At 43.8% G+C, this 24,961-nt stretch overlaps 1 protein-coding gene across 2 annotated transcripts in view; it reads left to right on the top strand.

The window, feature by feature from the left end:
- The window catches only part of TDRD9 (tudor domain containing 9), a 395,302-nt gene that overhangs the window by 1,310 nt on the left and 369,031 nt on the right, over positions 1-24,961 (top strand). The window lies entirely within an intron of this gene.

Raw genomic sequence — 24,961 nt, 5'->3', positions numbered from 1 at the left:
CTGATCTCTCACCTTCTTCATGATCAAGGATACCCCATCAGGTGAGATTTTGCATCGTGCCCCAGATAGATGTCGATTGACAGTCATTTTGTATTTCTTCCATTTTTTTTTTTTTTTAACTATTGCACCAACAGTTGTCTCCTTTTCACCTATCGTCTTAGGCTTTCACATTTCCGGCAGTAGTCGGCCGTCACAAAGTTGTCAGCGCACACGTACCGACAGACATTTGGGAAATAGTGGCAGCGGATGCAGTGTTTCAACGGTCCGCTGTCTGGAATGCTAAAGTCTAAAATCTCGGGGAGGAGAGAGAGATTTCCTGCCCGGCATGCGCAGTAGGAAACACAGGATGCAGCATACAAAAAAATGTTGCCTTGAACGTTTTTAGTAGACGACTGTCCGCCAAAATGCACAGGATCCAGTGCACGACGGACATAACGTGTGCCCATACGTCGCTAATACAAGTCAATGGGAAAAACAGGATCTTGCATACAAATTTGCAGGATCCTGTTTTTTTCACAAACTGACATATTTCGACGTGTGGAGGAAGACGGTAATGTGAAAGAAGCCTTATTTATGATTTTGTAGCCCATTCCAGCTTTGTACAGGTCTATGATCTTGTCCCTGACATCCTTTAGAAAGCAAAACTCTTTGGTCTTGCCCATGTTGTAGTGGTTAGAGTCTGACTGATTAATTAAATCTGTGGACAGGAGTCTTTTATAAAGGTGACTGAGACAGCTGACTTTAATGCAGGTAACGAGTTGATTAGGAGCGTCTAACTGGTCTGTAGGAGTCAACTCATGGTTGGTAAGGTATCAAATACGTATTCTCACTGCAAAATGCAAATAAATTTATATAATTTATACAATGTGATTTTCTGGATTGTAATTTTGATATTTTGTCTTTCAATTTTTAAATTAACCTACCCTTAGGCTATGTGCACACGTTGCGGATTTTGTTGCTGCACCAAATCCGAAAAGAGTGCTCAGGCAGTGTTAATCAATGGGAACCCAGAATTGGTGTGCACAAATTGCGGAAAATTCTGCACTGATTCTCAGCATTTTATTTTCCGCAACGTCTCAACTAAACCGCAGGTGTAAAAAGGTCTGGATTTGCGTGCCAAAAACACATGCAGAAAGGAAGGAGGAAGAGTGTGTGAGCGGAGAATGTGTGTGCTCGCACGTGCGCTGGTGTATGTGCACGCGGGTGTCTGTGTGTGTGTGTGTGTGTAGCCAGGCATCGTCTGATGGGGACTACTGCTCCCATCCGGCTATGTCAGCTGTCACACATACCAGTGACAGCATGAGCCCATGATGGGGCACTAGTCCCATTATCCAATGACTGTTCAAGTGTGAAAAAAAACAAACATTTACATAATCACATACAGCATTCATTCTCACCAAACACCTAATTCCCCAATGCCCTCCATCTCCTGCAACAAAAATAAAATTATAAACCACCATATACTTTTCTTCTGTAGTCCATATAATGAGTGTCCCACGACGATCTCATGTGTAAACTCTATCTGACTCCCAGTGATACGCTGGCGGGAGGTTATCCTCCCGCAATGTATCATTATGCCGCCGTGAGAGAGTTAACTGCAGTTAGTACTGTCACTTGCAGCACCACTGCGTGCGAAAATTCTGGATGATTCTGTGAGTTATTGGAAAAAGGTGGTCAGATGAGACAAAAACTGAGGTCTTTGGCATTAACTCAACTCGCCGTGTTTGTAGGAAGAGAAATGTTGCGGTGCCGTAAGTGAGAGCACGAACTCCTGTGAATTCTGTGTATCACCGGAGGCTGTGTAGAGCAGTCACATCTCCCGATGTGACTGTTCTACACGGGAGATTGTCGTGGGACACTCGTTATTAAATGATCTACAGTGGAAAGGGGAGTTTGTGTTGGTTTATAGTATTTTTGTTGCAGGAGATCAAGGGATTAGGTGATGCAATAAGTATGGTTAATTAAGATTAATAAAGGACTTTATTGTGGCTGTGTGTTTGTTGACCACATAACTATAGGGTTAGTAATGGCTCCGTGTCTTATAGATGCATCTCCATTACTAATCTGTGGGCTTGAGGTCACCTAACAATACAAAGGTGACATCAACCCCACAAATATTACCCCACTTGCCACCGCTACAGGGCAAGTGGGACGAGCGAGGCTAAGTGCCAGAATTGGCGCATCTATAAGATGCGCCATTTCTGGGGTGGGTGAGAGCTGATGTTTTTAGCCTGAGGGGGGAGCCAATATTCATGGCCCCTTCCCAGGCTATTAATATCATCCCACAGCTGTCTGCCTAGCCTTTGCTGGTTCGATTTTATAGGGGGGGGCCCCCATGGCAATTTTTTTCCTGAGTTTCCCCTGTAAACTAGCCAGTAAAGGCTAAGCAAACATCTGTGAGCTGATATTAATATCCTAGGAACCTTTATGGCTATTGGCTTCTTCCCATAATATTTACATCAGCTCTCAGCCATCGGCTTTCCCTCTGCTGGTTAAGAAAATTACGCTGGAGCCCACGCAATTTGTATTTATTTATTTTTTTTCAGGGTATGTTCCCACGGTCAGGAACCGGCAGCGCTTTGGATGCAGTGCATATCCGCTCCGTCCAAAACACTGCCGGCTTTTGAATGCAGGTGATTCCACATGTGTTCATTGAACCGTGTGGAATTTTCGCCCAATACATTGGACGGGGACGTTTATCTTGCAGAGACTGAGCGTCTCTGCAAGATAAATTGACATGCTGCGTTCTGGAAAGATGCGCCGCATCTGTCTCTGCATGGGCGCCGCAGGTGCCGGCGCATGCATAGTGGAGATGGGATTTCTTCACGCTGGGTTACGTACGCCATTCTTTCTGTGTTCTCTGTGATTGATAGGCTGCTGTTCACACACACACACAGCAGCCCTGCCCTGTCTCAGGCTCTAGTTAATTTTGCAGCTGTTTCTGAGCCTGTCTCACCCTTTAACCTTGGTGCTGGTTTGGAGGTGTGGAAGCCAGATCTGATATGTCCGTACAGGACCTGATCGGCCTTCACCTACGCTTTTCCTTCCTGGCACCAAGGGAGTGATTCTGAAAATGCTCCAGGTACAGCTTGCATGTCATAGTAAAGTAATGGTGTCTTTCTTTTTATGCTTTTTTTTTATACATCTAGGAGGCCGTAATGGCACAATGTTAATAAAATACGTAGCGTCGGACTGCCCCATTATGAGATTGCCGTGAAGTGGCGGGGTCGCTCAAAAAATTGATCAATTATTTGCTAAATGTCTCATATTTGAACTACAGTTAGAATTCAGTAGGTGCATGTGCATCATTTGTATTGCGTTCGGACCATTCTCCTTTTTTTCTTCAAATCTCATCCACTATGCTGTAACATCTGGCTTCTGTGGGTTGGACGCTGTGGATGTACGCAGCGTCCAACCTGCATCTTTTACCGACCGTGGGAACGTACCCTTAGGCTACGTGCACACGTTGCGGATTTAGATGCTGATCTGCAGTGTTTTTAGACTCGCAGAATTGCATCAAATCTGCAGTGTAGTGCACAAGCAGTGTTGGTCAATGTGACATTCAGAAGTGTGCACATGCTGTGGAAAAATCAGCGCGGATTTGCAGCGTTTTATTTTCCGCAGCATGTCAATTCTTTTTGCGGATCTGCAGCGTTTCTGCACCCATTGAGTTCCATTGAGTCAGTCAAATCTGCAGCAAAACCACAGGTGTAAAAAGATTTGTGGTTTTGCTGCTGAGTTGCGTGAGAGAAAAGCTGCAGATAGGGAGGAGGAAGAGTGTGGGCAGAGACTGTGTGTGTGTGCTGGTCCTCAATAGCAATCCGCAGGTGTAAAACCACAGGTGGAATCCGCACAAACCCCCCCCCCCCCCCCAAAAAAAAAAAAATAAACACGGTAAATCCGCAGTGCGTATTTCCTGTGGATTTACCAAAATCAGTGTGGAAAAATCAGCACACCTTTCCGCAACGTGTGCACATACCCTTACCCCACTTGCCACCGCTACAGGGCAGTGGGAAGAGAGAGGCCAAGTGCTGGAATTGGGGCATCTTAGAGATGCGCCATTTCTGGGGTGGCTGAGAACTGGTTTTTGTAGCCAAGGGGGGCTATATCCATGGCCCCTTCCTATGCTATGAATATCAGCCCGCAGCTGTCTTCATAGCCTTTTCTGGCTATTAATTATAGGGGGACCCCACATCATTTTTTTTTTTCTTGTGTGGGCTCCCCTGTTTTAATAGCCAGTAAAGGCTAATTCTACAACTGTGAGCTGATATTAATAGCCTGGTAAGATCCATGGGTATTGCCCCCTTCCCAGGCTATAAACATCGGCCCCCAGTCACCGGCTTTCCCTCTCTGGTTTTGAAAATTGCGCAGGAATCCACACTTTTTTCTTTTAATTAAATTAAACAGATATTGCGTTTGAGGCCAGGATCACACTCACACAAGTCTCGCATCTCAATACCCGGCACTGCCGCCGGTGCTCGGACCGGAGCACTCAGCTGCATAGAAATACATGCAGCTGCACACTCCGGTCCTGAGTTCCTGTGGCAGTGTCGGGTATTGAGATGCGAGACTCGTGCGAGTTTCTCTCAAATGTGACCCCGGCCTTAAACGCAATATCTGTTTAATTTAAAAAAAAAAAGAAAAAAAAAAAGAGAAATTGCGTGGGCTTCCGCGCAATTTTCAAAACCAGAGAGGGAAAGCCAGCGATTGGGGGCAGATGTTTATAGCCTGGGAAGGGGGTAATACCCATGGAGCTTCCCAGGCTATTAATGTCAGCTCTCAGTTGTATACTTAGCATTTACTGGTTATTAAAACGGGAGCCCCTCTAAAAAATGACGTGGGGTCCCCCTATAATTTATAGGCTGATATTAATAGCCTAGGAAGGAACCACGGATATTCCCAACTTCCCCCCGGCTAGTAACACACACAGCCACCCCAGAAGTGGTGCATCTCTAAGATGCACCAATTCCGGCACTTGGCCTCTCCTCCCACTGCCCTGTAGCGGTGGCATATGGGGTAGTAGTTGGGTTGATGCCACCTTTGTATTGTAAGGTGACATCAAGCCCACGGCTAAGTAACGGAGAAGCATCTATAAGATACCTATCCATTACTAATCCTATAGTTGTTAAGGGGTTAAATAAAGACAGCCAGAGTAAAGTATTTTAATGAAATAAAACACTACAGTTTCCCATCTTTATTAATTCCTGCGACGCCCTCGATCACCTGTAAAAACAAAAAACAAACAAACAAAAAAACCCACATACTCCCTGTTCCTATGTAGTCCATTTAATAACGACTGTCCCATGACGATCTCCCATGTAGACCACAAAGAACAAAAAGACAGCGCCACAATGGACTGTGAAAAAATAGGAGCTTACATTTATTCTACCTCCTGTAGCGACGTTACGGTCAACAGACCTTTATCAAGCACTTGATAAAGGTCTGTTGACCGAAACGTCGCTACAGGAGGCAGAATAAATGTAAGCTCCTATTTTTTTCACCATCCATTGTGGCGCTGTCTTTATGTTCTTTGTGGTTTTGATACTGGCCGGTATGGGCTCCCCTGGTTTTGGACGTGCGCCCTTGTGTCCGCTGAGACCTTCATTTTATATATGAAAGGGTGCGGTTTTGACGTTCTTTTGTTTTGACTCTGATCTCCCATGTAGAACTTATTTGTTTTGTGTGTGTTAACATTATGTTTGAACATGGTATGTAATGATATTATGGTCTTCAATGGAGAATGTAAAAGAAGACTAGGAAATGACATCACAAATCTTATTTTTTTTTTGTGTTAAATAATATATCTATATTTAGCTTACAAAAATGCATGGAAAATCCGCATGAAAAACGCATCAAATCACCTTGGATTTTCAACTGCGTTTTCTGCCAAGAGAGGAAGAATCCGCCCAGATTTTTACAACAGCAAATCTGCAACTTGCGCACATACCCTTAAAATTAGACTGTTCATGTCTTTGTCAGTGGGCAGACTTACAAAATCAGCATGGGATCAAATTCTTATTTCCCCACTGTATGGATAATTGTATATGGGGCCAATCTTACACTGGATCATCATATGAAGCCCATTATATATGGAGCATTATATGTGGCCCATCATACACTGGAGCATCATGTGGGGCCCATTATATATGGCGCATCATGTGAGGCCCAAGATATACTGTATGGAGCATTATATGGGGCTCATTATATACTGTATGGAACTCATTATACTGTATGGAGCACTATGGCGACAGTAATACTGTGGAGCAATATATGGAAATCATTATACTGTATGGAGCAATATATGAGGCTCATTATACTGTATGGAGAACTATGTGGCGCCCATAATACTGTGTGGAGGACTATACTGTCTGGTTTCTGAGCTATTGTAGAATTTAAATTAGATATCACTCATGTAGTGTAAGAAGTAAGTTAAATCTTTTAACATTGTACTATACATACATATTTTTCTGCCGTATCTGTGCATTATAAATTGTGATGTGTTAAAGGGGCCCACTGAGACTCTTTCACCCGGGGCCCTTGAAAAACCTGGAGCCGGCCCTGAGCTCATGGCCTGTGGTTGTATCTGCTACTGGTTGTTGATTTTGCGTCATAGGGCAAGCGGGGTTGTCCTAGACCCTGAGAGCAAGCACAATCGATTAAAGGGAACCTGTCACCCCAAAAATCGAAGATGAGCTGCGGCCATCGGCATCAGGGGCTTATCTACAGCATTCTGTAATGCTGTAGATAAGCCCCCAATGTATCCTGAAAGATGAGAAAAGGAGGTTAGATTATACTCACCCAGGGGCGGCCCCGCTGCGGTCCGGTCCGATGGGCGTCGCAGTCCGGGGCCTCCTATCTTCTTACGATCACTTCCATTGGTGGATCGTGAATTAGGATTAGGGGCATTTGTCAGCTAATGAAATCAGCTGACATGTGCCGGAAAAGTTGCGGGCTCATTGCTGGAGCCCACGGGAAAAGGGAATGCAACCTTTTGGATGTACCTATACGTCCAAGGTCAAAAAGTTAATCAACCACTGAGTGGTTCCCCTCGCATCAGGTATCAGATTAATCAGCATCACAGCGCTATTATGGCTATGCCTTTTGTTTTTACAGCTCAATCCTGCTGACAGGTTTTCTTTAAGGGTAGATAGATTCACATGGTCAGTAAACGCTGCGGTTTGGATGCTGCATACTTGCGCAGCGTCCAGATGTTACAGCATAGTGGATGGGTTTTCAAGAATTCCCATTTCCATTATGCGTTCACCGATGCCCGCGGCTTACCTGCGGAGACGGACATGCGGTGTGTCTTTCCAGACTGCAGCATGTCTATTTATCTTTCGGAGATGCGGCTCTCCGCAAGATAAATTTCATCCGTACAATGTATGATTCCGCGTGGTCAGTGAACACATGCGGAATCACTGACTTTCAATAGCCAGCAGCAGACATGTGCTACATCCAAAGTGCTGCCGATTCCTGATGTGTGCACCTACCTGAAGTCTTTCTTGCTGCCTTGCAGCCATGAGAGGAAATAAGGTTGTCAACAACAACTCCTCTGTAAATCACTGCCTCTATAATTGTACTTTGCGGAGTCATGAGAAGACAACAGCTTTATTTCCATATATCTGGTTGGTTTATGCTGGAGTTAATAAATGAGTAAACCTGCTATAAAACTCACCTTGTATATAAAAATAAATGGTAAGTTAGAATCTCTTGCACCTAAAACACATCTACTAGGATGGTAATGTTGCTTCATTATGGTGACCAGTGGCAGGCACCATCCTTTAACCCCTAAGTGCCACCCGCCGTACTAGTACGGCGCTGCCGGCACTGCATTAGTGCCAGCCGCAGTACTAGTACGGAGGGCCGATCACCGCGGTCTCGCGCTGAGCGCCGCGGTGATCGGGTGCGGGTGTCAGCTGTTTGACAGCTGACACCCCGCAGCAATGCCCACGATCGGCGCTGTCGCCGATCGCGGGCATTTAACCCCTCTGATGCCGCTGTCAATAGTGACAGCGGCATAGAGGGGGATCGCGCAGGGACGGGGGCTCCCTGCGCTCTCCCACCGGAGCAACACGATGAGATCGCGCTGCTCCGGTGACCTGGAAGGAGTCCCCGGATCCAAGATGGCCGCGGAACTCCTTCCGGGTCATGAGATGACCCTGCTTGCCGGCGTCTGCTGAGAATTCCTCATAGCAGGCGCCGGCAAGCCTCTGGAACGTGCCTCTCAGATCGGTGATCTGACAGAGTGCTGTGCACACTGTCAGATCAGCGATCTGTGATGTCCCCCCTGGGACAAAGTAAAAAAAAATTTTTCCACATGTGTAAAAAAAAAAAAAAAAAAAAAAATTCCCATAAATACATTTCTTTATCTAAAAAAAAAAATAAAAAAAATCACACAATAAAAGTACGCATATTTAGTATCGCCGCGTCCGTAACGACCCCACCTATAAAATGATATCACTAGTTAACCCCTTCAGTGAACACCGTAAAAAAAAAAACAAAACAAAAAAAAAACGAGGCAAAAAACAACGCTTTATTCTCATACTGCCAAACAAAAAGTGGAATAACACGCGATCAAAAAGACGGATATAAATAACCATGGTACCGCTGAAAACGTCATTTGTCCCGCCAAAAAAAAAGCCGCCATACAGCATCATCAGCAGAAAAATAAAAAAGTTATAGCTCTCAGAATAAAGCGATGCAAAAACAATTATTTTTTTTATATAAAATAGTTTTTATTGTGTAAAAGCGCCAAAACATAAAAAAATTACATAAATGAGGTATCGCTGTAATCGTACTGACCCGAAGAATAAAACTGCTTTATCCTTTTTACCAAACGCGGAACGGTATAAATGCCCCCCTAAAAGAATTTCAGGAATTGCTGGTTTTTGTTCATTCCGCCGTCCAAAAATCGGAATAAAAAGCGATCAAAAAATGTCATGTACCCGAAAATGGTACCAATAAAAACGTCAACTCGTCCCGCAAAAAACAAGATCTCACATGACTCTGTGGACCAAAATATGGAAAAATTATAGCTCTCAAAATGTGGTGATGCAAAAACTATTTTTTGCAATAAAAAGCGTCTTTTAGTGTGTGATGGCTGCCATTGAAAAAAGCTGGTTCCTAAATATAGTTAAAATGTAACCTTTAATTAAATACTCTTAAAAAAGTGTAAACATATAGTGCTAACAAAAGTGCAGAGTGCATACGTACTAACATAGAGACACATATAAAAACGTATGAGGATAATACCGCACAAAACCAGACACTGTTACAAACGTAGTCATATACTAGTGTCTTTAAACAGAAACAGGCTAGAGACTATGAATCCGTATATCTCTAGATCTCACGTCTCTATACCACAACTGTATTCAAAAGGAAGGGGCACCTCAGCGGGCTATATCTATATTTATTTATCAGCCCCTGAGTGACTGCTGTTGCAGTAACAGGTTATCCCTACCCGGCGGTATATCTCCCTTTGTATTGTTCAAAACACTGCAGTGACCATAATTGTCTTCTAATCACCCTCTATAAATCAATACCATATTTGGGGCAAGACATGCAATACGTCACGTGCAAATGCAACATCATGATACTTATCAGTCTTCTGCTGATCTGCTAGTCATCCTTTAGGAGATCTGGCGCAGTACTGTGTATCAAAAGCCCATCGTGTCAGTCATTCCATTTTCGACCTCACCAACTTCTCTGGGCCCATTATCTTGTACAGTGATTCCCAACGCGTTTCATATGGAGTAATCATCAGGGGACTGTGTCACCAATACAGATATTGTGTGAGCATAACGCTAAAGCGGTCCGTTTACCGCCCTTTTTTTATATGTAACTAACCGGCGTCTCTTCTTTACTCATTTCCGGATGCCGGGTACCTCACTTCCGGTGTAACCGGATAGATAGCACTCTAAGAAACCCAGGAACGCCAAAACCGTTCCGGATACCCTGCCGTCGGCATATGCTGCCGTGACATCATATCCGGTGCGCATCTGAGTATAGCGCACTCCGGAATAAGGGGGAAATTAACCCCGTTCCGGAAAGACTGACGTCGGCACTTCAAGCCGTTACGTCAGGTCCGATGGGCGGGCATTCTCTCCCTGCTACCCATTCAGTGATGTACCAGCGCTTAGCGCTAACACTCATATACAGGGGAGGGGAGGAGTCCCATCTCTTAAATATCTCTGCAACCTTATACCATAGAGATGGAGTGGAAGGGGGCACATAAAATCAAAACGCGCCTCCCCCCTCAGAGCCCTCTATGAGGAGGTATATGTACAGGCTTCTGCTGACAAATTAAACCAAAGACACCCACATATTCTAAGGCATATGACACCCCGAAGGACAGCATATTACACCCATAGAAAGTAAATGCAAAAAGATGAAAAAATCATGGTCTATCACTATTCAAGTGACCATCCCAAAAGAACAAAGGACCATACCCCTGTGTAGGGGATGATCACCACACCTGCTAGAGAAAAGGAAAAATTTAGGGGATAAGCCACAAAAAACGTAGGCAACACCGCGAACCTCCACATGACAGAAAGACAGTAAGGGTGCAGCTATAGGTCTCCCTGAGCCGACCCTTTTCATTAATGAAGACAAGAAACGTTGTTTAGAATTAGGCATAGATGAGGACCTTCTCAGAGATGTTAGATTTCTCTTCCATCTAGGGGATATAGACCCGAATGACATGGGTGAGGGACCTTTTACAACTTTAAAAAATAAAAGTAAACGTATGCCCCCATTGTCAAGGGACGTAGGCCCCATAGATGTTTTTTTGAACGTAGTTACACAAGAGTTAAAAGACTTAGAATCCACTAGACACAAAAGGTCACTATATAACATGACCAAGGCTGAAATGGATAGTTTGCGTGAATTGGAGAACGATCATGAACGAATTATAAAACCCTCGGATAAGGGGGGGAACGTGGTCGTGATGGACGTGACACAATATAGGACATTATGTTATTCCCTTCTGAAAGAAGAAATGGGCTATGAAAGGCTCGAGTCTAATCCCACCAATCTGTACTTTGGCCAGCTGAAAAGGCTTATTAAGGAAGCCTTTGACAATAAACTTATTGATTCCAACGAAAGAGACTTCCTGATACCTACACACCCGATTACGGCCACTTTCTACTGTCTACCTAAGATACACAAGGGTACCAACCCATTGAAAGGTAGACCGATTGTGTCCGGTATCGGAAGTCTGACTCAGAATTTGGGTCTATATGTTGATAAAATCTTGAGGCCTTTTGTGACCTCCCTGAGTTCATACGTACGCGACACAGCGGACCTCCTCTTGAAATTAGATAACATCGTACTGGACACAGACATGCTGTTATGCTCCATAGATGTCGAAGCATTATATTCCTCAATTCCACATGACAGGGGTCTGGTGGCAGTGGACCACTATCTGAGTACGAGAGGACGACAATTTTTGAATCATAACATTTTTGTCAAACAGGCTCTGGAATTTTGCCTGACAAAAAATTACTTTCTGTATGACGGCAGGTACTTCCACCAGCTCAGGGGCACAGCAATGGGGAGCCCCTGCGCACCTTCATATGCTAATCTGCTCCTGGGCTGGTGGGAGGAGAATGTCGTCTTCAGTGAACACACAGCCTTTGAAGGTAACGTCATCCTTTGGCTAAGGTACATTGATGACGTGTTCGTTATCTGGAAGGGGGATGAAATCAGCTTCAAAAATTTTGTGACAGACCTAAATCAGAATGAGTTGGGTTTACACTTCACCTTTGAGATGAGTTGGTCCAAATTGGCATTTTTGGACATCCTCGTTGAGAGGGGGGAAGATGGGCAGTTGACCACGAGCACCTTTAGGAAGCCCACGTCAACAAACTCCCTCCTTAGGTGGGAGTCTAACCACCCTATACCGCTTAAGAGAGGAATCCCGAAGGGCCAATACCTCCGCATACGGAGAAACTGCTCTGATGACGCCAAATTTGTAACACAAGCAAAAGATCTTAAGGAGCGGTTTTTGGAAAGAGGGTACCCCAATAAAGTTTTGAGTGAGGCCTATAAATCATCCTTCACTAAACCAAGAAAGGACCTCCTTACTCCTACCCCCAAAAAAGAAAATGGGAACAGTGTAAGATTAATCACCAAATATACGAATGGAGCTGGAGTTATGCGTGAGATCATCAAGAAACATTGGTCCATCTTACAGATGGACAATGATCTCAGGGATACTTTAACCCCAGCCCCCTTAATCACCTTTAGAAAAGGCCGCTCGCTAAAAGATAGGTTGGTCCACAGCCACTTTGCCCCTCCACAGTCACAAACTACCTGGTTGGATCGAAAGATTAAGGGATGTTTCAGATGTGGTGACTGTAAATACTGTCATTCTATACAACAGGGTGGATCCTTCACGAGTAATATAACAGGGAAAGTTTTTCATGTGAACCATTTCATAAACTGCAAAACTAAGGGGGTGATATATAAAATCACGTGCGAGTGTGGATTGGAATATGTTGGGAAAACGAGCAGAGAGTTTAGAAGGAGAGTTGGAGAACATCATTGCGACACCATAAAGAAAAGGGATACTCCTATCGCCAATCACATTAACCGTTTTCACCAAGGAGATTTGAAAATGATCAGGTTTATGGGTATTGATAGGGTCTATCAGTCCCAGAGGGGTGGTGATTGGGACAGGAACATACTGCAGAGAGAAAGCAGATGGATTTTTCGCCTACAAACCACTACACCACATGGTCTCAATGACCACGTAGGCTTTTCTTCCTTCCTGTAGGAACAGGGTTTAATAGGGCATCCTAGAATAGGGGCAGCCGCCGTCGAGTGGGGGCGCCGATGCGCAGGTCTAGGGTGCCAACCTCCGCGATAGGCAGGGAGCATGTTAGAAAGGGTCGGCTCAGGGAGACCTATAGCTGCACCCTTACTGTCTTTCTGTCATGTGGAGGTTCGCGGTGTTGCCTACGTTTTTTGTGGCTTATCCCCTAAATTTTTCCTTTTCTCTAGCAGGTGTGGTGATCATCCCCTACACAGGGGTATGGTCCTTTGTTCTTTTGGGATGGTCACTTGAATAGTGATAGACCATGATTTTTTCATCTTTTTGCATTTACTTTCTATGGGTGTAATATGCTGTCCTTCGGGGTGTCATATGCCTTAGAATATGTGGGTGTCTTTGGTTTAATTTGTCAGCAGAAGCCTGTACATATACCTCCTCATAGAGGGCTCTGAGGGGGGAGGCGCGTTTTGATTTTATGTGCCCCCTTCCACTCCATCTCTATGGTATAAGGTTGCAGAGATATTTAAGAGATGGGACTCCTCCCCTCCCCTGTATATGAGTGTTAGCGCTAAGCGCTGGTACATCACTGAATGGGTAGCAGGGAGAGAATGCCCGCCCATCGGACCTGACGTAACGGCTTGAAGTGCCGACGTCAGTCTTTCCGGAACGGGGTTAATTTCCCACTTATTCCGGAGTGCGCTATACTCAGATGCGCACCGGATATGATGTCACGGCAGCATATGCCGACGGCAGGGTATCCGGAACGGTTTTGGCGTTCCTGGGTTTCTTAGAGTGCTATCTATCCGGTTACACCGGAAGTGAGGTACCCGGCATCCGGAAATGAGTAAAGAAGAGACGCCGGTTAGTTACATATAAAAAAAGGGCGGTAAACGGACCGCTTTAGCGTTATGCTCACACAATATCTGTATTGGTGACACAGTCCCCTGATGATTACTCCATATGAAACGCGTTGGGAATCACTGTACAAGATAATGGGCCCAGAGAAGTTGGTGAGGTCGAAAATGGAATGACTGACACGATGGGCTTTTGATACACAGTACTGCGCCAGATCTCCTAAAGGATGACTAGCAGATCAGCAGAAGACTGATAAGTATCATGATGTTGCATTTGCACGTGACGTATTGCATGTCTTGCCCTAAATATGGTATTGATTTATAGAGGGTGATTAGAAGACAATTATGGTCACTGCAGTGTTTTGAACAATACAAAGGGAGATATACCGCCGGGTAGGGATAACCTGTTACTGCAACAGCAGTCACTCAGGGGCTGATAAATAAATATAGATATAGCCCGCTGAGGTGCCCCTTCCTTTTGAATACAGTTGTGGTATAGAGACGTGAGATCTAGAGATATACGGATTCATAGTCTCTAGCCTGTTTCTGTTTAAAGACACTAGTATATGACTACGTTTGTAACAGTGTCTGGTTTTGTGCGGTATTATCCTCATACATTTTTATATGTGTCTCTATGTTAGTACGTATGCACTCTGCACTTTTGTTAGCACTATATGTTTACACTTTTTTAAGAGTATTTAATTAAAGGTTACATTTTAACTATATTTAGGAACCAGCTTTTTTCAATTGATTTAATTTTGGTTCTCTTGTTGATTACTTGAGCCTAGCTTGGTCTTATTGTGATGGCTGCCAATCATAAAAATCCGCCCAAAAAACGCTATAAAAGTAAATCAAATCCCCCTTCATCACCCCCTTAGTTAGGGAAAAATAATAACATTTTAAATATATTTATTTCCATTTTCCCGTTAGGCTACTTTCACACTAGCGTCGGTACGGGGCCGTCGCGCTGCGTCGGCCCGACATACCGACGCATACTGTGCAAGCGCCGCACAACGGGGGCAGCGGATGCTGTTTTTCCACGCATCCGCTGCCCCATTGTGAGGTGCGGGGAGGTGGGGGCGGAGTTCCAGCCGCGCATGCGCGGTCGGAAATGGTGGACCGTCGGCACAAAAAAAGTTACATGTAACGTTTTTTGCTGCCGGCGGTCCGCCACAACACGACGCAACCGTCGCACGACGCTTGCGACGTGTGTCAATACGTCGCTAATGTTAGTCTATGGGGAAAAAACGCATCCTGCAGATGACTTTGCAGGATGCGTTTTTTCGCCAAAACGACGCATTGCGACGTATGCAAAAAAACGCTAGTGTGAAAGTAGCGCTGGGGTTAGGGCTAGGGTTAGGGCTGGGGTTAGGGTTGGGGTTAGGGTTTCAGTTAGAATTGGGGAGTTTCCACTGTTCAGGCACATCAGGGGCTCTCCAAACGCGACATGGCGTCCGATCTCAATTCCAGCCATTTCTGCTTTGAAAAACTAAAACAGTGCTCCTTCCCTTCCGAGTTCTCCTGTGCGCCCAAACAGTGGTTCCCCCCAACATATGGGGTATCGCGTTCTCAGGACAAGTTGGACAAAAACTTTTGGGGTCCAATTTGTCCTGTTACCCTTGGGAAAAAAAAACGTGGGGGGCTAAAATATAATTTTCGTGGAAAAAAATATATTTTTTATTTTCGCGGCTCTGCGTGATAAACTGTAGTGAAACACTTGTTGGTTCAAAGTTCTCACAACACATCTAGATAAGTTCCGTGGGTGGGGTCTAGTTTCCAATATGGGGTCACTTGTGGGGGGTTTCTACTGTTTAGGTACATCAGGGGCTCTGCAAATGCAACATGACACCTGCAGACCAATCCATCTAAGTCTGCATTTCAAATGGCGCTCCTTCCCTTCCGAGCTCTGCCGTGCGCCCAAACAGTGGTTCCCCCCTACATATGGGGTATCAGCGTACTCAGGACAAATTGGACAATAACTTTTATGGTCCAATTTCTCCTGTTACCCTTGGGAAAAAAAAAAATTGCGGGCTAAAACATCATTTTGTGTAAAGAAAAAATGATTTTTTAATTTTCACAGCGCTACATTCTAAACTTTAGTGAAACAATTGGGGGTTAAAAGTGCTCACCACACATCTAGATAAGTTCCTTAGGGGGTCTTCTTTCCAAAATGGTGTCACTTGTGGGGGTTTCCACTGTTTAGGCACGTCAGGGGCTCTCCAAACACGACATGGGTTCCGATCTCAATTCCAGCCAATTTTGCATTGAAAAGTCAAATGGCGCTCCTTCCCTTCCAAGCTCTGCCATGCGCCCAAACAATGGTTTATCCCCATATATGAAGTATCAGCGTACTCAGGACAAATTGCACAACAACTTTTGGGGTCCAATTTATCCTGTTACCCTTGGGAAAATAAAAAATTTGGGGCAAAAAGATCATTTTTTGTGAAAATTAATATGAATTTTTTTTTACGGCTCTACATTATAAACTTCTGTGAAGCACTTGGAGGTTCAAAGTGCTCACCACACATCTAGATTAGTTCCCTAGAGGGTCTACTTTCCAAAATAGTGTCACTTGTGGGGGTTTCCACTGTTTAGGCACGTCAGGGGCTCTCCAAACACGACATGGGTTCCGATCTCAAATCCAGCCAATTTTGCATTGAAAAGTCAAATGGCGCTCCTTCCCTTCCGAGCTCTGCCATGTGCCCAATCAATGGTTTACCCCAACATGTGGGGTATCGGCGTACTCAGGACAAATTGTACAACGACTTTTTTGGTCCAATTTCTCCTGTTACCCTTGGTAAAATAAAACAAATTGGATCTGAAGTAAAAATTTTGTGAAAAAAAAGTTAAATGTTCAATTTTTTTTAAACATTCCAAAAATTCCTGTGATGCACCTGAAGGGTTAATAAACTTTTTGAATGTGGTTTTGAGTACCTTGAGGGGTGCAGTTTTTAGAATGGTGTCACTTTTGGGCATTTTCTGTCATATAGACCCCTCAAAGTCACTTGTGAGGTGGTCCGTAAAAAAATGGTTTTGCAAATTTTGTTGCAAAAATGAGAAATCGCTGGTCAACTTTTAACCCTTATAACTCCCTAACAAAAAAAAATTGTTTCCAAAATTGTGCTGATGTAAAGCAGACATGTGGGAAATGTTGTTTATTAACTATATTATGAGATATACCTCTCTAATTTAAGGGCATAAAAACTGAAAGTTTGAAAATTGCAAAATTTTCATAATTTTCGACAAATTTTTGTTTTTTTCACAAATAAATGCAAGTCATATCGAAGAAGTTTTACCACTATCATGAAGTACAATACGTCACGAGAAAACAACCTCAGAATCAGCAGGATCCGTTGAAGCGTTTTAGAGTTATGACCTCATAAAGTGACAGTGGTCAGAATTGTAAAAATTGGCCCTGTCACTTAGGTGAAAACAGGCTTTGGGGTGAAGGGGTTAATGTCACAGGTGAAATGTTGCCATGCTGTGGCAAGGCTATCTTCATTTTTTCCTTTCACAAGGTAGAACAGGTCTATTTCTGAATCTGTCCTAATGATTGCATGCCCATAGACTTTTTTTTTTTTTTTTTTACAAAACCGTTAAACAAAAGACAACTACATAATAGAAATGAAGAAGCAGGTAACGACTGCGGCCATACGTGGCAAAATAGGGATAACGTTTTATTACCACCTATCAGTTAGGTTTGCATAGGACTCTTGTAGGGAAAAATCTCATAGCAGCACTATCCCTATCCTGGTCTCTAGCAACGTATTGCATTACATGATAAATTGCTTGTTTCACACAAAATTTAGAAATAATACATAAACGATTTGTGCTTTCATAGGCATTAACCATGTGCTAGAAACATCAGTACTGGTGTACCTGCATAGGATTGTCTAATGCGACTTTCATAGGCAAAACTCTGCTTGGCACAAAACGTCTCCCCGATAACGAATCGGTTCTTAATTGCTTCAACTGGATCGAACAATACAAGCAATTGTTACCATCCACCCTTCGTTTCTCCCCTATATCCTCATAGATTGTAAGCTTGCAAGCAGGGCCCTCATTCCTCTTGGTATCTGTTGATTTATGTGATTATTGTTCTTCTTTAATGTCTTTTATTGTCTGTACAAGTCCCCTCTAAACTGTAAAGTGCTGCAGAATATGTTGACGCTGTACAAATAAAATGATTATTGCTTCGTTAGTCGCTTTCATGTCTGTGGAACTGGTGTAAAAATCTGAGCAACTAAAACTATCTGTTTTCTGCAGATTTTGTGTATTTTACTTCAGTTTTAGCTGCGGATTTCACACACTAAATTAAATTTCTTTCGAAAATCTGACCGAACCTTACTACATAGCCTGGAGAGAATCCACAACGGATTATTTTCATACTCGCTCTCCAGTTACCAAAAGGCTATATTTAGTGTTGAGCATTCCGATACTGCAAGTATCGGGTATCGGCCGATACTTGCTGTATCGGAATTTCCGATACCGAGATCCGATATTTTTGTGATATCGGGTATCGCAACAACATTAATGTAATAATGTGTAAAAAAGAGAATTAAAATAAAAAATATCGCTATACTCACCTGTCCGACGCAGCCGGGACCTCAGCGAGGGAACCGGCAGCGTTGTTTGTTTAAATTTCGCGCTTTTACTTGGTTACGTGAGGTCCCGGCTTGTGATTGGTCCGCGTCCCGGCAACATGGCCGCCCTGACCAATCACAGCAAGCCGTGACGAAATTACGTCACGGCTTGCTGTGATTGGTCCGAGTCCCGGCAACATGGCCGCCATTAACCAATCACAAGCCGTGACGTCACGGGAGGCTGGACATGCGCGTATTTTGAAAAGCGCGCGTGTCCAGCCTCCAGTGACGTCCCGGCAACATGGCCGCCATTAACCAATCACAAGCCGGGACGTCACGGGAGGCTGGACATGCGCGTATTTTGAAAAGCGCGCGTGTCCAGCCTCCAGTGACGTCCCGGCAACATGGCCGCCATTAACCAATCACAAGCCGGGACGTCACGGGAGGCTGGACATGCGCGTATTTTGAAAAGCGCGCGTGTCCAGCCTCCCGTGACGTCACGGCTTGTGATTGGTCCGCGTCCCGGCAACATGGCCGCCATTAACCAATCACAAGCCGTGACGTCACGGGAGGCTGGACATGCGCGTATTTTGAAAAGCGCGCGTGTCCAGCCTCCAGTGACGTCCCGGCAACATGGCCGCCATTAACCAATCACAAGCCGGGACGTCACTGGAGGCTGGACACGCGCGCTTTTCAAAATACGCGCATGTCCAGCCTCCCGTGACGTCACGGCTTGTGATTGGTTAATGGCGGCCATGTTGCCGGGACTCGGACCAATCACAGCAAGCCGTGACGTAATTTCGTCACGGCTTGCTGTGATTGGTCCGCGTCCCGGCAACATGGCCGCCCTGACCAATCACAAGCCGGGACCTCACGTAACCAAGTAAAAGCGCGAATTTTAAACAAACAACGCTGCCGGTTCCCTCGCTGAGGTCCCGGCTGCGTCGGACAGGTGAGTATAGCAATATTTTTTATTTTAATTCTTTCTTTTACACATTAATATGGTTCCCAGGGCCTGAAGGAGAGTTTCCTCTCCTTCAGACCCTGGGAACCATCAGGAATACCGTCCGATACCTGAGTCCCATTGACTTGTATTGGTATCGGGTATCGGTATCGGATTGGATCCGATACTTTGCCGGTATCGGCCGATACTTTCCGATACCGATACTTTCAAGTATCGGACGGTATCGCTCAACACACGTTGTGTTTTTGCTGTTTTTCTTTTTCCTTCCTGAAATCAAAACCTGCTTTCTTGGCATTAAAGAACCTGCTTACAGAAAGCTGTTTTTTTTCCTGTGTTTTTATCTCTTGTGCGCGTAGATAAAGATTAGTGACCCCACCCCCCCCCAAAAAAAAAAAAATAAACAAAAAAACCCCACGAACAACTTCCTTAGGTTTTTGCACCAAATGCGCTGAAAGAAGTGAATTGGAAAACTGCTGCGCGTTTTAAAGAAGCAGAATGTCAGTCAGGAAAAAAAATACAATGTGTGCATGAGACTTCTGAAATTGCATAGACTTAAATGCAGCTTAACCCCGTTATGACCCCAGCTTTTTTCGGTTTTGCGTTTTTGTTTTTCGCTCCCCTTCTTCCCAGAGCCATAACTTTTTTTTTTTAATTTTTCCGTCAACATGGCCATGTGGGGGCTTTTTTTTTTTTTTGCAGGACAAGTTGTACTTTTGAACGACCTCATTGGTTTTAGCATGTCGTGTACTAGAAAACGCGAAAAAATTGCAAAAAAAAAAAGTGCAATCCCACACTTATTTTTTGTTTGGCTTTTTTGCTAGGTTCACTAAATGCTAAAACTGACCTGCCATTATGATTCTCCAGGTCATTACGAGTTCATAGACACCAAACATGTCTAGGTTATTTTTTATCCAAGTGGTAAAAAAAAAATTCCAAACTTTGCTAAAAAAAAAAACAATTGAGCAATTTTCCGATACCCGTAGCGTCTCCATTTTTCATTATTTGGGGTTGGATGAGGGCTTATTTTTTGCGTGCCGAGCTGACGTTTTTAATCATACCATTTCGGTGCAGATACGATCTTTTGATCGCCCGTTATTACATTTTAATTCAATGTCGTGGCGACCAAAAAAACCCTGTAATTCTGGCTTTTCAATTTTTTTTTTTTTCTCGCTACACCTTTAGCGATTAGGTTAATCGTTTTTTTTAATTTTTTTATTTATTGATAGTGGGTGATTCTGAATGCGGTGATACTAAATATGTGTATATTAGATTTTTTTTTTTTTAATTGTTTTATTTTGAATGGGGCGAAAGGGAGGTGATTTAAATCTTTTATATACAGTACAGACCAAAAGTTTGGACACCTTCTCATTTAAAGATTTTTCTGTTTTTTTCAGCACTATGAAAATTGTACATTCACACTGAAGGCATCAAAACTATGAATTAACACATGTGGAATTACAGGGGTTGGACCAAATAATGGAAACGGCTAACGTTTTGGCATCATAATCTTTGAACATGTTATAAACATGCAAACCGTGACATATGGTAATGTTTTGTAGTTGATTATTTGTCTAATGTGATGTGTGTATGTAAATTAACTGTTTGTTTTGCTGAATTGTAAGAACATTGATGATAACCTGATACCAATGGCAGAACTCGCGAATTTTCAAAGAGGCCAAATTGTTGCTGCTCGTATGGCAGGTGCTAGTGTAACAGAAAATGCCCGAATGCTTGGCGCGTCAAGAGGTACTGTCTCCAAAGTAATGACTGCGTTTGAAAGAGAAGGAAAAACGTCAGCAGCAAAGCACAGGTTCAGCCGAAAGTCAAAGTTGACTGAGAGAGACCGTCGGACTCTAAAGCGAATTGTGAGAGAGGATCGCAAGGCCACAGCTCTGAAAATAACTGCTGAGCTCAATGAACACTTATCGAACCCGGTTTCCACAAAAACTGTTCGTCGGGAGCTGCACAAATCTGGATTCCACGGAAGAGCTGCAATTAGAAAACCTCTGATCTCAATGACAAATGTTTCCAAGCATTTAGAGTGGTGTAGATACCTCCAGAATTGGTCCCTCGAGCAGTGGAAATGTGATATTCTCAGACGAATCATATTTTACCCTATTTCCGACCTCCGGCCGAGTGTACGTTTGGAGACAACCGAAAGAAGCATTCCATCCAGACTGCCTTCTCCCTACCGTAAAACATGACGGAGGTTCTGTGATGATCTGGGGTGCTATTTAGTGGGGATCCTCCGAGCCAATGATATCCCTTCATGGAAGAATTAACAGCCGAGATTATTTAGGCATTTTGGGCGACCAAGTGGATCCAATGGTTCAAGCACTGTTCCCGGAGGGGAATGCCATCTTTCAGGATGATAATGCATCAATTCATACAGCTAGAATCGTTAAAGCATGGCACGAGGAACATTCTAATGAAGTTGAGCATCTCATCTGGCCCCCACAATCCCCAGACCTCAACATTATTGAGCATTTATGGTCGATTTTAGAGATTCAAGTTAGACGTTGATTTCCGCCCCCATCGTCGCTCAAAGAACTGGAGGGTGTTTTAACTGCAGAATAGGGCTAAAATTCCTTTGGAAAACTTGTATGAATCCATACCTCGGAAAATTGAGGCTGTAATCGCCGCAAAAGGTTGACCTACACCATATTAAACTAATTTTTGTTGATGTTTCCAGGTGTTTCCATTATTTGGTCCAACCCCTGTATATACTTACCAAAAAGTGTGAAACAACTGAAAATATGTCTTTTATTCTAGGTTCTTCAAAGTAGCCACCTTTTGCTTTGATGACTGCTTTGCACACTTTTGGCATTCTCTTGATGAGCTTCAAGAGGTAGTCACCGGGAATGGTCTTTCAACAATCTTGAAGGAGTTCCCAGAGATGCTTAGCACTTGTTGGCCCTTTTGCCTTCACTCTGCAGTCCAGCTCACCCCAAACCATCTCGATTGGGTTCAGGTCTGGTGACTGTGGAGGCCAGGTCATCTGGCGTAGCACCCCATCATTCTCCTTCTTGATCAAATAGCCCTTACACAGCCTGGAGGTGTGTTTGGGGTCATTGTCCCGTTGAAAAATAAATGATGGTCCAACTAAACGCAAACCGGATGGAATAGCATGCCGCTGCAAGATGCTGTGGTAGCCATGCTGGTTCAGTATGCCTTCAGTTTTGAATAAATCCCCAACAGTGTCACCAGCAAAGCACCTCCACATCATCACACCGCCTCCTCCATGCTTCACGGTGGGAACCAGGCATGTAGAGTCCATCTGTTCACCTTTTCTTTGTTGCAAAAAGACACTGGTTGGAACCAAAGATCTGAAATTTGGACTCATCAGACCAAAGCACAGATTTCCACTGGTCTAATGTCCATTCCTTGTGTTCATTAGCCCAAAAAAGTCTCTTTTGTTGCCTGTCCTTAGCAGTGGTTTCCTAGCAGCTATTTTACCATGAAGGCCTGCTGCCCAAAGTCTCCTCTTAACAGTTGTTGTAGAGATGTGTCTGCTGCTAGAACTGTGTGGCATTGACCTGGTCTCTAATCTGAGCTGCTGTTAATCTGCGATTTCTGAGGCTGGTGACTCGGATAAACTTATCCTCAGAAGCAGAGGTGACTCTTGGTCTTACTTTCCTGGGGCGGTCCTCATGTGAGTCAGTTTCTTTGTAGCGCTTGATGGTTTTTGCCACTGCACTTGGGGACGCTTTCAAAGTTTTCCCAATTTTTCGGACTGACTGACCTTCATTTCTTAAAGTAATGATGGCCACTCGTTTTCTTGCCATAATACAAATTCTAATAGTCTATTCAGTAGGACTATCAGCTGTGTATCCACCAGACTTCTGCGCAACACAACTGATGGTCCCAACCCCATTTATAAGGCAATAAATCCCACTTATTAAACCTGACAGGGCACACCTGTGAAGTAAGAACCATTCCCGGTGACTACCTCTTGAAGCTCATCAAGAGAATGCCAAGAGTGTGCAAAGCAGTCATCAAAGCAAAAGGTGGCTATTTTGAAGAACCTAGAATATAAGACATAATTTCAGTTGTTTCACACTTTTTTTGTTAAGTATATAATTCCACATGTGTTAATTCATAGTTTTGATGCCTTCAGTGTGAATGTACAATTTTCATAGTCATGAAAATACAGAAAAATCTTTAAATGAGAAGGTGTGTCCAAACTTTTGGTCTGTACTGTATATATTTTTTAAAACATATTTTTTTCTTTCTTTTGCCATGCTTCAATAGCGTCCATGGGAGGCTAGAAGCTGTCATGGCCTTATCGGCTCTGCTACATAGAAGCGAAGCTCAGATCGCTCCTATGTAGTAGATTTGCTGCATTGCTATGAGCGCCGACCACAGAGTGGCGCTCATAGCAATCTGCAATCAACAACCATAGAGGTCTTCAATAGACATCTGGTTATCATGCCGACACGTCGCTGACCCACGATCACGTGACAGGGGTCAGCGATGCGCACATTTCCGGCCCGATGGCCAGAAGCGCTAGTTAAATGCCGCTGTTAGCGTTTGACAGCGGCATTTAACTAGTTAATAGCGGCGGGTGAATCGCGATTCCACCCGCCACTATTGTGGGCACATGTCAGCTATTCAAAACAGCTGAGTCCCGGCTTTGATGCGGACTCACCGCCGGAGCCCACATCAAAGCAGGGGATCTGACCTCAGACGTACTATCCCGTCCGAGGTCAGAAAGGGGTTAAAATTTGCATTAAAAAAGCAGCAAAAGCGCAAATTGTGAACATGGCCAAATTGTGCCGTACATTTGCAGAATGTCCATGCAAATCCTGTAAGTGAACTTCCGCAGTGTGTGAATTTGCCCTTATTTTTAATCCTCTCCTACTTAAAGGGCAGGTGACAACAGAAATGACATACTGTTTAACCCCTTCATGACCGGACCTTTTTTCGGTTTTGCGTTTTCGTTTTTCGCTCCCCTCCACAGAGCCATAACTTTTTTTTTTTTTTTTTCTTCCCGTCAGTATGGCCATGTGAGGCCTTATTGTTTGCAGGACGAGTTGTACTTTTGAACGACACCATTGGTTTTACCATGTCATGTACTGGAAAACTGGAAAAAAATTTCAAGTGCGGTGAAATTGCCAAAAAAGTGCAATCTCACACTTGACACCAAACATGTCTAGGATCTTTTTTTTAATCTAAGTGGTGAAAAAAAAATTCCAAACATTGCTTTAAAAAAAAAAATTAAATTGCGCCATTTTCCGATACCCGTAGCATCTCTCTTTTTTGTGATCTGGGTTCAGGTGAGGGCTCATTTTTTTGCGTGCTGAGCTGATGTTTTTAATGATACCATTTTGGTGCAGAAACGATCTTTTGATTGCTTGTTATTGCATTTTAATGCAATGTCGTGATGACAGAAAAACTTAATTTTCGCCGTTTAGCCATCAGGTTAATCCTTTTTTTTTTTTTTTTTTTTATTCGGGCAATTTTGTACGCGTCGATACCAAATATGTGTATGTTATATTTTTAGTGCTTTATTTTGAATGGGGCGAAATGGTGGTGATGTGAACTACTTGAACTTTTTAAATAAATAAAATATATATAATTTTTTTTTTTTTTTTTTTACTTTTGCCATGCTTTAATAGTCTCCATAGGAGGCTAGAAGCTGGCGCAACTCGATCGGCCCTGCTGCATAGAGTCGATGGTCAGATCGCCGCTATGTAATAGAATTGCCGAGTTCCTATGAGCACTGACCACAGGGTGGCGCTCACAGCAATCCGGCACTGACAACCTTGGAGGTCTCTAGCAGACCTTG

Source organism: Ranitomeya variabilis, chromosome 1 (genome assembly GCF_051348905.1).
Source record: "Ranitomeya variabilis isolate aRanVar5 chromosome 1, aRanVar5.hap1, whole genome shotgun sequence".
Classification (NCBI taxonomy): domain Eukaryota; kingdom Metazoa; phylum Chordata; class Amphibia; order Anura; family Dendrobatidae; genus Ranitomeya; species Ranitomeya variabilis.
The sequence above is the reverse complement of the archived record's forward strand: the minus strand, read 5'-3'. Positions and strand labels throughout refer to the sequence as shown.